General features: G+C 45.9%; 2 non-coding genes across 2 annotated transcripts; both read left to right on the top strand.

The window, feature by feature from the left end:
- The first annotated feature begins 8,052 nt into the window (after positions 1-8,052).
- On the top strand, positions 8,053-8,126 carry TRNAI-AAU (transfer RNA isoleucine (anticodon AAU)). Its single transcript has one exon. It is a non-coding gene; the product is annotated as a tRNA-Ile (tRNA).
- A 167-nt stretch (positions 8,127-8,293) lies between these two features.
- Positions 8,294-8,367, top strand: TRNAI-AAU (transfer RNA isoleucine (anticodon AAU)). Its single transcript has one exon. It is a non-coding gene; the product is annotated as a tRNA-Ile (tRNA).
- Positions 8,368-12,689: the final 4,322 nt, after the last annotated feature.

Below are 12,689 nucleotides of genomic sequence, written 5' to 3' on the forward strand. Positions count from 1 at the left end.
AGGCTAAGTTTGGGGCTGATATGGGGGTGGGCCAACCTGGATATGGGGATGATACGGGGGTGGGCCAACCTAAATTTGGGGATGACATGGGGACGGGCTAACCTAACCATGGGGATGATGTGCGGCTGGGCCAAGCTGAATTGGGGAGTGATATATGGGTGGACAAGCCTTAATTGGGGGTGATTCGCAGTGGGCCATCCTAAATTTGAGGTGATCGCAGGGTGGCCCAGCGTTAGTTTGGGGCTTATATGGGGGTGGGCCAACCTAGATTTGCAGGTGGTATTGGAGTGGGCCAATCTAAATTTGATGGTTTGTGGAGGCGGGTCAATCTGAATTTGGGGGTGATAAGAGGTTGCTCCTACCTAAGTGTGGGGGCAATCTCAGGGTCGGCCAATTTGAATTCGGGGGCGATATGGGGGTGGGCCAAGCTAAATTATGGGGTGCGTTTAAGCTTCACCACCGCGAGAGCGGACATAGAAAGGAAGCTTTCTTCACAATCAGCCCCAACGGGATTCCACCACTCTTAACTGCTGCAATTTGCATTGAGTGGCTGGGCATGCTAACCACATCGTTAGTTTCACTATCGCTATAGCGCGCAGAAAAAAGAGAGCTTTGGACGCTATCACTAGCACGAACCCATGTCAATGCAGTTATAAGTACGTGCAGGGGCTGGGCATGCTAACTTCTAAGCTACCACCTGCCGCCGCCACCTTAGATTTTCCATGCATATCTGCTTCTTGTTTTGATCGCAGACGCATGCAGGACAAACGCGGATAAGAAAAAAATCTCAGTGCCCTTCCACTCTGTGAAGAAGGATGACCAGCAAAGCTGTGTATGTGGGCCCCTTAATGGCGAACTGCACCGCCGCCGCTGGTCGCGTCGGGTCGGTATTTCACTAACTTTCGGATCGGCCCGCGTATGGGGATCGCTTGACGCCAGCTTCACCTACGCCGCGGGTTGGGTCGGTTTTGCACCATCTTCGGGATGGCTCCACGTATGGGGAGTGCTAACGCTTGCTTCACCGCCGCAGCGGGTCAGTCCGGCATTGTACATTCTTCGGGATTTTGTTCTACACGCGGACACGATAGTGGAGAAAGTAGCCCATATGAGGAAGCTTTAGCTCGGGTGATTTTGTTTAAATATATGTGAAAGGAGAATTCGTTTTTCTCGGCAACCACTGCACCAAATTTGACAAGGTTTGTTGCACTTTAGAGAAGAACGTAAAATCTTGTGAGTGTTGGTTTCGAATTTTTCATTTAGGTCATCATTTGTTTATTAGAAATTGGCAAAAATCGCAAATTTTTGGAAAACTAAACCATCAAGTTTACAACTGTGTCTTTCGGCAATGAAAAATGATATCACAATTCTGTGCATTGCATCCTACAGCACATCTAAATCGGACAAAATTAATATATTACACATGTATCTCAAAAGAAAATTAGTAATAAGGAAATAGAGCTTTTGCAGAACCCTTGTAATAACGTAACGAATTCGCGTAAGATATAAATCGGCATATCGAATTTGTCCGCTTTGAACGATATAATGGATGCCGTTTACAGAACCGTGATATCTATTCTTGATGCGGAGCTATTAATTTGTAAACTTCGCTCTTCTATCTTTTTCGCGTTTCCGAATCTAAAATTCTTCTAAAAACATTCAGGCACTAAATATAAAGCCGGCTACCAAAAGTCACTATACTTTACCTTTCTCTCTAGAATCCAGCAAATTTCAGTAAGATCGGTACAGGGGTTATCTGAGAAAAGCGTTTCGGCGTTTTACATCTATTTGAATAGGCCGCGCTGAGTTGGGCCCGAGTTAGAACTTCCTCTTAACGGCTTCGCTATGTATATATAAAGAAAGAAATAAAGGAAATAAATGCCTCAGCCGTCAATACCACCACCACAGATTTCGTCACGATGGCGACGTCATCATCAACAGGGCTCCGTGAGCAGCTACCAAGCTGTTCACTTTTGTTATCGTCCTTTCCTCGGCGTCAGCGCTTTGTCTTGATGCCAGCGACGCGCTATATCTGCACGATCATTGCGTAATGCATCGCTTCTGCGACCAAGCAAGCTTTCGGCAGCACACGTTCGCTGCTACATTGATAAGAGTTTATGCCTCCAAAACAACAGCGTGAATAAAAAAAAAACCTAGGCTTAGCTTGGTCAAGCGAAGAATGCGTTGCATATTGTGTTGGGGCCCAGCTTTTCCTCCGGCTGTCGTGACGTCACGTCACGTGGTTGCGCTAAAGGTCAATGGTGGCTGCCCGGCCGCGCGCAAGGGCTGAACTGAGTGATTGCAATATGCAACGCATAAAACTCTAGTGTAGGGGTGTGAGCCACTATGGTGGCTCATACACCCAATGGTGGCTGCCCGGCCGCGCCCAAGGGCTGAACTGAGTGATTGCGATATGCAACGCATAAAATCGAAAGCGGGCTGGCCGGCCACAAAGAACATGCTCACGGGGCCATATTATTGGTGACAGCATCACAAAAGGCTAGGTGCGGTCAGGTTGACTTTACAGGTTTGCAAGTAATGACTGACGGGCAAGTTGCTTCATTATCATAGAAAGAACAGCGCTTCAAGTTGTTAGCGCAGTTTGTGTGTGGTTCCTCCTTTGTGTTCCGTTTTGAACTGCTGTTCTGTGACTTTAAATATGTTCTTTTTCTGCGTCTGTTACGCCTTCGAAGAGCGTTTACTTAGAATATTTTTGTTCGCATGCCTCTTATAGAAGCATGCTTATTCGAAATTTTTTCGCTTGGCTGCATAATCTCGAGGACGGGCTCCAAGCTGCTCATTTTCTTTGGCCATGTAAGATCAGTTACTGAAAAGTTGTTAACGTAGCTTTGTTAATTACGCACACAGTTTCTCAACTTACTCCGTATCCAAAGGTTACAAATCTGAACCCTCGCATGATAAACTGATGTCACCATTGCCTGTATTGGTTTAATAGTTTTGTTTGGTGCAGTTAGAAGCAGCCGGCATATTGGTGGTGTGGTAGGCTTCTTATAAAGTAAGTATGAAAGTATGGACAGGTTATCTTGGCGCAAATCAACTTCATGAGCTTAAGAGGAAGCTTTAGCTCGGGTCCAACTTCGACGCGGCCTATTCATATACATGTAAAACGCAAAAACGTTTTTCTGAGATTACCCCTTGACTAATTATAATGAAATTTGTTGCATTTGAGAGAGTAAGTTCAATTCTAGCGACGGTTGGAAGCGGAATTTTGATTTAGGGCCTGAATTTTGTGAAAAGAATTATTAAAAATTCGAAATTTCGAAAATGATAGACGCACGCAGTTTATAAATTAATAGCTCTGCATCAAGAACAGATATCGCGGTTATGTAAACAGCATCCATTAGATAATCCAAAGCGGACAAGTTCTCTATGCCAATTTATATCTTACGCGAATTTGTTAGTTGTGTATCAGGGTTCTGCAAGATCTGTATTTCCATATTACTGCATTTTTTGAGATTCGTGTGTAACATATGAATTTTGTCCGCTTTAGATCTACTATTAGATGCAATTCACAGAATTGTGCAATCATTTTTCATTGCTGAGTTACGGAGTTGTAAATTGACAGCCTCGTTTTCTGAAAATTCTCGATTTTTGGCAATTTTTATTAAAATATTGGCGACATCACTCGAAAATTTGAGCCCACCAGTCACTAGATATTAAGTCTTTCTTTTAAATGCAACAGGCCTCGTCAAATTTGACGCAGTGGTTGCTGAGGAAAACGAATTCTGCTTTTACATGTATTTAGATAGGAGCATCCGAACTAAAGCTTCCTCTTAAGCACATGTGCCCAACCATGCACTTCTGCCTTTACAATGGACTATTCTCAGCGTTACGGTACATCACACAGGGTGTGCGAGAACATTGTCCATGCTCCTGTTTAGATTTCTGAGCGCTTGTGGCATGAGGCTCGGTTTCATGCCATCATCAGGAATAAAAACATCTGCGTGGGGGAAAGCATTGGAAACATCTTCAGTACTTTGTAACATAAGGATCAGTGCGTACATGTACGTTGGAACGAAAAGTACTGAAGTATTAAGATGATGGTTTCGCTGCATGTATTTTGGCTGTCCAATGTTAAGATCTAAAAAAAATGCTGTGATTTTGTGACAAATAATGCTGACATGAAATACGAGCTCCGACACAGTACCCTTGGTGGAACTGGCCCCTAGACTACAGGGCTACATCGAACCACGAAATGCTAGTTTGATAAATACCAGTAATTCGAAAATGTTTACCTCTTGAATTTTCTACGTGTCGGCACCGCTGTGCAGTCCTTGGGGGCCCTTTTTACCACGAGCAGTATGTTATCACGAGCACTATGAGACTGAAATTATCAGAAGAATAACAATGGGCTGGGGTGCGTTTGGCAGGCATTCTCAGATCATGAACAGCAGGTTGCCATTATCCCTCAAGAGAAAAGTTTATAACAGCTGTGTCTCACCAGTACTCACGTACGGGGCAGAAACCTGGAGGCTTACGAAAAGGGTTCTACATAAATTGAGGACGACGCAACGAGCTATGGAAAGAAGAATGATAGGCGTAACGTTAAGGGATAAGAAAAGAGCAGATTGGGTGAGGGAACAAACGCGAGTTAATGATATCTAAGTTGAAATCAAGAAAAAGAAATGGGCATGGGCAGGACACGTAATGAGGAGGGAAGATAACCGATGGTCATTAAGAGTTACGGAATGGATTCCAAGGGAAGGAAAGCGTAGCAGAGGGCGGCGGCAGAAAGTTAGGTGGGCGGATGAGATTAAGAAGTTTGCAGGGACAACATGGCCGCAATTAGTACATGACCGTGGTAGTTGGAGAAGCATGGGAGAGGCATTTGCCCTGCAGTGGGCATAACCAGGCTGATGATGATGATGATGATGATGATGATGATGATGACTATGTTTCAGCTAATATTAAAAGCAACTGTATTCTCTTTTTTTTGGAGGGGTGGGAGAGTTATTCTTTAGCGTCTAATCACTGTTCCAAAGTTATTGGTTAGCTCAAGACGCACGTGCATGTGTCTCTAATATCGAGTATGTTGTCAGGGATTCAATAGCGAAAGAGCGTTATCTTATCAGATTTCGCGCGTGAAGCGAATACTGGCGCACATTCTCCATCGCATTTGAGGACCCGAGATTGCGCTGCAATGTACAGGCATTCCAATCTGATGAACCGATGTCTTGATCCGTAGATCAGATCCAGAGGAAGCACTAGTATGCGCGCAGCCATCGCTGTGCTTTGAGTGTTTTCTAGTGCAAGCTCACCTTTTGTAATATGGTATATTCGTGACTCACTCTTTTGGATGTGTTTTGTTCTTCACATCACTACAACGGGTGAGAGTATAGATGTTCTCCGTCTTTATTGAGTTAATACTGCGGAACGGACTAGGACTCTTCTTGGCGTCTGCATTTACACATTTACCGCAACAATTTTTTATTCATAACTCACTTTTTAATTTAGGAGGCTGTAAAAGACAGCAGCCTTATATTAACATGAGGTCTTCATAACACAGAAAATTTAAATGCTTATTAGTCGGCTTTCACCTCATGTTAAGGAATTCCAATAAATATATCCTTAGGATAATTAAAAGCCTATCCGCTTGACAATGTTTCATCTGAGTTCCCCTTTGCAAGCTGATACCGACTTGCAGGTGATTCATATCGGGGGCCCTTGACATATGTCCAACCATCAAACAAATAGTTATTCCGAATGTTTCATTTCAGGAAGGCGTGTTACCCTCCTGCCTTTCATTGCCGTTCGAAAACAGTCGTAAGACGAAAGTGCTGCTTGAAGAGAGTCGTTAGTCCAAATCATCGAGCTACCTTAACTCACATCGCCTATGTCGCTGTCATTTAGGCTAAGATATGAAATGTATGTTTTAAATGGACGCATCACGAATCTGAAATGAGCTGCGCCCGACCAGCCCAGATAGGTTTCTTTCATTTGGTACTGCGTGCTAGCGGCTAATAGTAGCTCACGGAGCAGAGCGCTAAGTGTGGATGTGGCAGAGAAGGCGCTTTATATACTGTCTCGATACCCACCGAAACTTGCATGCCGCGCTGCTGGCCATTCCTAGAATACTGTAGATGTGACGCCCAGCCATTGTTTTGCGATAGGAGAGACCAGGTCAGAGACAGGGTAGTTATGGAGATGAAGACATGCTCTTTTTTGCAGCAACTTAAGAATTAATTAATTAATTAGTAATTAATGTCTCCATTTATTCAGAAAAAGGCGCAGCAAGCATCAGTGAAAGCACGTCTCGGCACATTGGGAAAGAAGCGAGGCGCACAGAGAGGAAAAGCTGGAGCGCGGGTGGCAGGCTAAGTCGCAGTTTAAGGTCGAGAGAATATAAACGAGAGTTAGTGAAGCCATTTGAATTCGGCGAAGAACATGAGCAAATTGGAACTGTGCTTCTTGATGGATTAAAGATGGCGTACTCGCAGTGTGTAACACGCCTGGTAGTTAATATGAGGTTGAGTGAAGAAATTGACATACTCAGTTCTATCAGACAAGGATGCCTGACTTCAGCCTTACTTTTTGCCATATACCTAGAACCTTTTTGCTTATCAATTATCCAAAATTCGAACGTGCACGGATTTAGATTAGAGAGTACTGAAGTAAAGATTCTTGCATATGCTGACGATGTGGCCGTACTCTGTCAAGATAGGCAGAGCATATGTGAAGTTGTTCATACAGCCAAACAATTTTGTTCCATGACAGGTAGCATGATTAACTGGGATAAAACAACTGCCTTTTGGTATGGTAATTGGTATATGAAGCCTGATGTATGCGTAAATGTAAGATGGGAAACCCGCCCACTGAAGTACCTAGGGGTGCCACTCGAGGTTTATCGTGACAACAACGAGTACTGGAAGGACGAAGCAGAAACAATCAGGCAAAAAACAAACGCCTGGGATGGGCGGGAGCTCTCTATTTTTGCACGGGCATATGTATGGAACCTGTTTTTAATAGCCAAATATGGTATGTGTTCCAAGTCCTTTGTATGTCGCGGGTGAACGTGCAGAAATTTCACAGGATTTTCGCCGTGTTTGTGCGGAGATCGTCCTGGGAACGAACAAGTCGCTCAAATTTATTCTTACCGGTCCGAAACGGTGTATTGGGTTTGTGTCATTTATTTATTAGGCAAGTTGTGTCTCGTTTTATTTTTCTCCGCGACCAAAAAAATGGCTTTTTACAAACTGTAATAAAATTAAGGCTGTGTTCACACGTTCCAGAATTTGTTGTGTCATCGAAAACAATATGTACCATTCTGTGACTGGATTCTTTCATGAAGTAGTGCATTCTTTTCAATTTCTGAAAGTGCGCTTTTCACTAGAGTATTTGTCCTCTGTAAAACGGAAAACATTTTACAAAGACCTTGTCGACTGTTTGTTGTCAACACCGCGGTACAGAACTTTATTCAATGTCGGACCCGGACAGGACGTGCTAAGAAGGGTTAAAAAGATGAACGTAAAACCGGGAACAAAAACTTTCTTCTTTAAACTTCATTCTGAGACGCTCCCACTAAAGCAATGGTTAGCTGATAAGGGACTCTACGTTCCATGTACGACAAACTGTCTACATTGTAAGACGCCCGAAACGGTAGAACACGTATTTCTTTACTGCTGGGACGCTGTTTTCCACTAGGACATTCTGCAGCGCACATTGAAAAAGGACCTACCCATCACGAGTTATGGCATTCGTTTTCTGAGGGTGGACAATGAAGACGGCGTCCCGTACGACATGTTCATGCTGATAGCACTTCGCAGCATCTGGCAGACTAGAATGGCGGTCCGCAATGCCGACCTTCACGCACGTCCTGTCATTGAAAATTTCATTGTAAACATGGGTTATATACGCGAACTGTATAAAGCGCGACCAGAGCTTCCTGACTGGCTACCTCTCTTGGACGAATTGTCTAAATTGAAGAAACTTTAATGTGAACGCACTGGATCAAGACTTGGTCCAAGTGTTTCCTTTTATCATTCATGTTTCTCTGTTTCCACGACCTGTAAAATAAAGCAGGCAATAAAGAAAAAAAGCCTGCTAGCTCAGTCGGTTAGAGCGTAGTGCTAATAACGCGAAGGGCGTAGGTTCGATCCCTGCGCAGGCCACGATGTTTCTTTTTATGCGTATCCCAATGGCTACCCTACATATTTTTTTACATTTTATTTTCTCACGTGATGCAAACACGCATCCCTATCTCTTCGCTGTCACCGCCTACGCGCACGGAAAATGACTCGCCTTTGTCCCTTGGTTGGCCGCGCCATTGCTCTCCTCCGGCCGGCTAGCTCAGTCGGTTAGAGCGTCGTGCTAATAACGCAAAGGTCGTAGGTTCGATCCCTGCGCAGGCCACGATGTTTCTTTTTATGCATATCCCAATGGCTACCTTCCTTATTTTCTTACATTTTCTTACGTGATGCAAATACGCATCCCTCTCTCTTCGCCGTCGCCGCCTACGCGTACGGGAAATGACTCGCCCTTGTCTTTTGGTTGGCCGCGCTATTGCTCTCACTCGGCCTGCTGGCTCAGATTCTGCTTTCGGCAGCCGAGCTGTACGGACGTGTGAATCATGGGCTCCGAAGGAGCGGCTTTTGCGGGGGGGCCGCGGTAACATGCTTATCGACGATGACGAGGAAGCGAGCTACCAGTTTATTTTGCCACCACTGCCCAAGGGACCTGTCGTGAAAAACACCGTGTTTTTGCATTGCGACCTGCGAGCAAGGCCCTATAGGGTTGAAGACTTCCGAGATGCACTCGTCCCGACTGGATTGCTGCAGGAAGTCATGGCCCTTGGAGCCTACCAGATCAATCATGTATGGGCAGTCACCTTCTCGAGTGACGAGGCAACGAAAAGGATGCTGGCGTTGAAAGAGCTCAACGTGAAGGGGCGTCTCTGCGCAATCGTCGACCCTCAACCAACGGGTAAGCCTCCGCCTTTATTGGTTGCTGTATTGGGTGGCGGACGAAGATATAAAGGCAGCGCTAGCAGCCTTTGGCAAGGTCGTGGAAGTGACGAGAGAACGATGGCGAGTCAGAGGCGTAGGCGACAAGGACTCAACGTCGCGGACCGTTCTGTTGAAGTTGAAGAGCGGGATGAAAGTCGATGACTTCCCGCACCAAATCCGAGTTGCCGGTGAACTGGCCCTTGTCGTAGCGCCTGGATGGCCGATGCAGTGCCTACGATGCAAGGGTGTCGGACACGTCCGTCGCGAGTGCAAGGTGCCACGTTGCGCTCGATGCCGCAGCTTTTGACACTCTGAAGATCAGTGTGTGCGCACGCACGCTGCAGCTGTTGGGCCACCAGCGAACGAGGTCGTCGCGCAGATGAGGATGGGCGATGGTGAAGCCGAGGACGCTGCCAAGGGGGCTGGTGACAAGGAGAGCGCCAGCAATGCAGAGGCGACATCGAAGGCAGCGAAAGAGAGAAAAGACGTATTTGTTACCCTCGAAGAGAAAGATGGGACGACAACGGGTCCGGCAGAAGAGCGGGCGAAAAGCAAGGAAAACTGCCTTGTAGTTGATGAAGCCGCATGCGAGACAGAAGGTGGGAATCCGCCCCCAACCAGCGACCCTATGGATACGAGCGGCAACGCTACCTTTAAGAGTCTGCTAGACGCTACCGACGGGAAAACAGCTGCAAAGAACCATGCCGACGGGCCACCTGCAAAGACAACTTTGACGAGAAGGAGCAGCGTCAAGCCCTCTCCAAACATTCATCCGGATAGGAAGGCCGGCGACAAGTCACGATCGTCGGCGGACCATACCAGACCACCGGACGGTCCCGGAGGCGTCTAGCCGCTGGCTAGACGTTGTGGTGAGCACCGTGCTCCGGGCCTCTCTCACTTTCCCGCATTAGCAATGGCAACCAACGCAACGCTTAGCTTAAGCACGCTAAACGTGAGAGGTCTCGCCGCCAAGCGTAAACAAAGCCAAGTGTACCGGATGATGGCGGACCAAGACCTCGACGTTCTGGCCGTGCAGGAGACAAAGGTTGAAGGGGAGGAGGAGACCCGGGGCATGGTGCTAAGGTTTATGTCTTTGTACTACGCGGTAGTGAGCCATGCTAAAGGTGCGTCGGCGGCTCTTATTTTATTTATTAGGAAACTTCCCGGCTTATCTATCGAAAATTATTTTTCATGCCCTTCAGGCAGGTTAGTGTACGTTGACTTTAATGTTGGTAATGATTCGTGGCGTGTTTTGTGTGTATATGCACCCAATGTTTGTGAAGAGCGCACTCTGTTTTTTTTCATCCTTAAGGACGCACATTTGCATGAACAGAAAAGTGATAATTCTGGGGGATTTTAATTGTGTACTCCGAAATCGGGACAGAACAGGCCGAAGAACAAATGACAAAAGCTGCCATGTCCTTACTCAATTATTAGCCGAGTTCGACCTAGATGACGTGGCTGACTGTCTGGTTGGAACGCGCGATATTCATTACACACACTTCCAGGGCAATAGTCACGCGCGTCTAGACAGAATGTACGTGTCACCAGACGTAATACCCCTGTGTAACAGCTACGGTGTCACGCCTCTTTCATTCACTGATCACTGTTTGGTCAATATGTATGTTGGACGCAAAGCAAAACATCACACTTTCACGTGGGAGATGTGGAAAATGAATTCCAAATTGCTAACTGACGAGCCTTTTCTAAGCAAAGTACAGGAATATTTGAAAGAAGTGCGAAATAACAACGTGTTGCGAGTCACCGAAAGGTGGGAAAATTTTAAACAATGAAATATACTAGCCGCCATCGATCGCTCCTGCAAAATAAAGTACGAAGAATGAGTTAAAGAGAAAGAACTAAGGGTGGTGTTGGAAAAGTTAACGGCCTTAGAGTGCAGCCAACCGGGTGCATACAAAGACGATTTGCGTAGCACCAAATCGAAATTGGAGCTATGCGATGAAGAGCGATATCGGGGAGCGATTATACGCGCAAGGGCAGAGGCATTGGCAGCAGATGAGGCTCGAACTAAACGTGCGCTCGGTCTTGAAAAGAGGCACGCACGGCGTAACCACGTAGATGTACTTGAAGTAGATGATCACGAAATAGACGACTGTGAGGACATAGCACAAGTGTTTTTCCAGCACTTTCAACAGCTTTTTGCATCGAGTCCTGTTGATGTAGAGGCCTTTAGAGCCACGTTTTTGGGACGCATGCCGCAACTCAGCGACGACACGAAGAACAGACTAGAGGCACCGATATCAGCACGTGAAGTGGAAAAGGCAATTCATGATTTAAAAACTGGAAAATCGCCGGGTCCGGATGGCCTTTGCGCCGCTTTTTATAAACGGTTTAAATCAGACTTGTCGCCTCTTCTCGTTGACGTCTTTAACGAAGCGTATGAAGTAAACGCATTGCCATTTTCTTTCGGGGAAGCGCACACCGTGCTCATTCCTAGACCGACGAGCCTACGAAACTAAAACATGTAACGTCGTACAGTCCAATATCACTCACCAACAATGATTACAAAGTATCCATGAAGATCATCGCTGGCAGGTTACAATCAGTAATGGACACCATAGTAGGTAGTCACCAAACATGCGGCATCAAGGGACGTACTATTAGCACAAACATACACATAATGAGATCAATTCTAGAATGTTGTGACGCCTTAAGGTCGCGAGTTGCTATTCTCCAACTTGATTTGGAGAAAGCTTTTGACTGTGTTGCTCATGTTATTTTAATTGCCATTCTAAAACATATAAATGTCGGGTCCATAATTACTGACGGGGTGGCCATGGCGTACCGGAACGGAAGTGTAAACTTATAATTAACAAGTCACTGGGGGCCCCCATCACCATTCAACGTTCCGTGCGTCAGGGCTGCCCAGCCAGCCCACTCCTGTTCTGTATTTATCTAGAGACTCTGTGTTTGGCAGTGATTGAGAACAAATATATTCATGGGTTTACAATGCAAGCATCAGAAGTTAAATTTCTGGCCTATGCTGATGACGTAGCCGTGTGTTGCAATGACAAGGAGAGCGTTTTGCAAACGATAAATGTTGTTAAAAAAATTTCGTGAAATCACTGGAAGTAGAGTAAACTGGAGCAAGTGCCACGGTATTTGGCATGGTGAGTGGCCTAAGACCCCCGCTATCCATCTTTGCGAATGTTACGTGGTCGACAACGCCAGCAAAATACCTGGGTGTACCACTTGAAGTTTATAAACAGAGCGACGAATACTGGCAGTGCGAGCTTAAAAGGGTTAAAGAGAAGGCTGAGGCGTGGAAAGCCAAACACCTTTCAGTATTTGCAAGGGCTACTGTGTGAAACTCGGTTTTCGTAGCTAAGCTATGGTACGTTATGCAATTCATTTTTTGTAACAGAGTCAATGTACAGAAATCACAGAGTTTATGCCGTGTTTGTGTGGGGTTCTGGATGGGAGAGATGTAGCCGCTACAATCTGTTCAGACGGGTGAAAGATGGAGGGATAGGGCTGGCCCACCTGTTTGTGAGGCAATTAGTCGGACGGTCCTTTTTCTTCAGGAACAATGATGATCCATTTCTTCAATCGGTTTGCAAGGTTAGACTTGCGCATTTGTTACCAGAGTTTATTATAAGCTCTCAAAGTGTACCGGGGGCAGTGTTCGGTTTCTATAAGGAAATTGTGCTGAGTGTTCGTTTCCTTGCTGTACGGTTTTCCAAAGAATATTTGTTTACGGTCACAAGA

This window comes from Dermacentor andersoni, chromosome 8 (assembly GCF_023375885.2).
Source record: "Dermacentor andersoni chromosome 8, qqDerAnde1_hic_scaffold, whole genome shotgun sequence".
In the NCBI taxonomy this organism is placed as follows: domain Eukaryota; kingdom Metazoa; phylum Arthropoda; class Arachnida; order Ixodida; family Ixodidae; genus Dermacentor; species Dermacentor andersoni.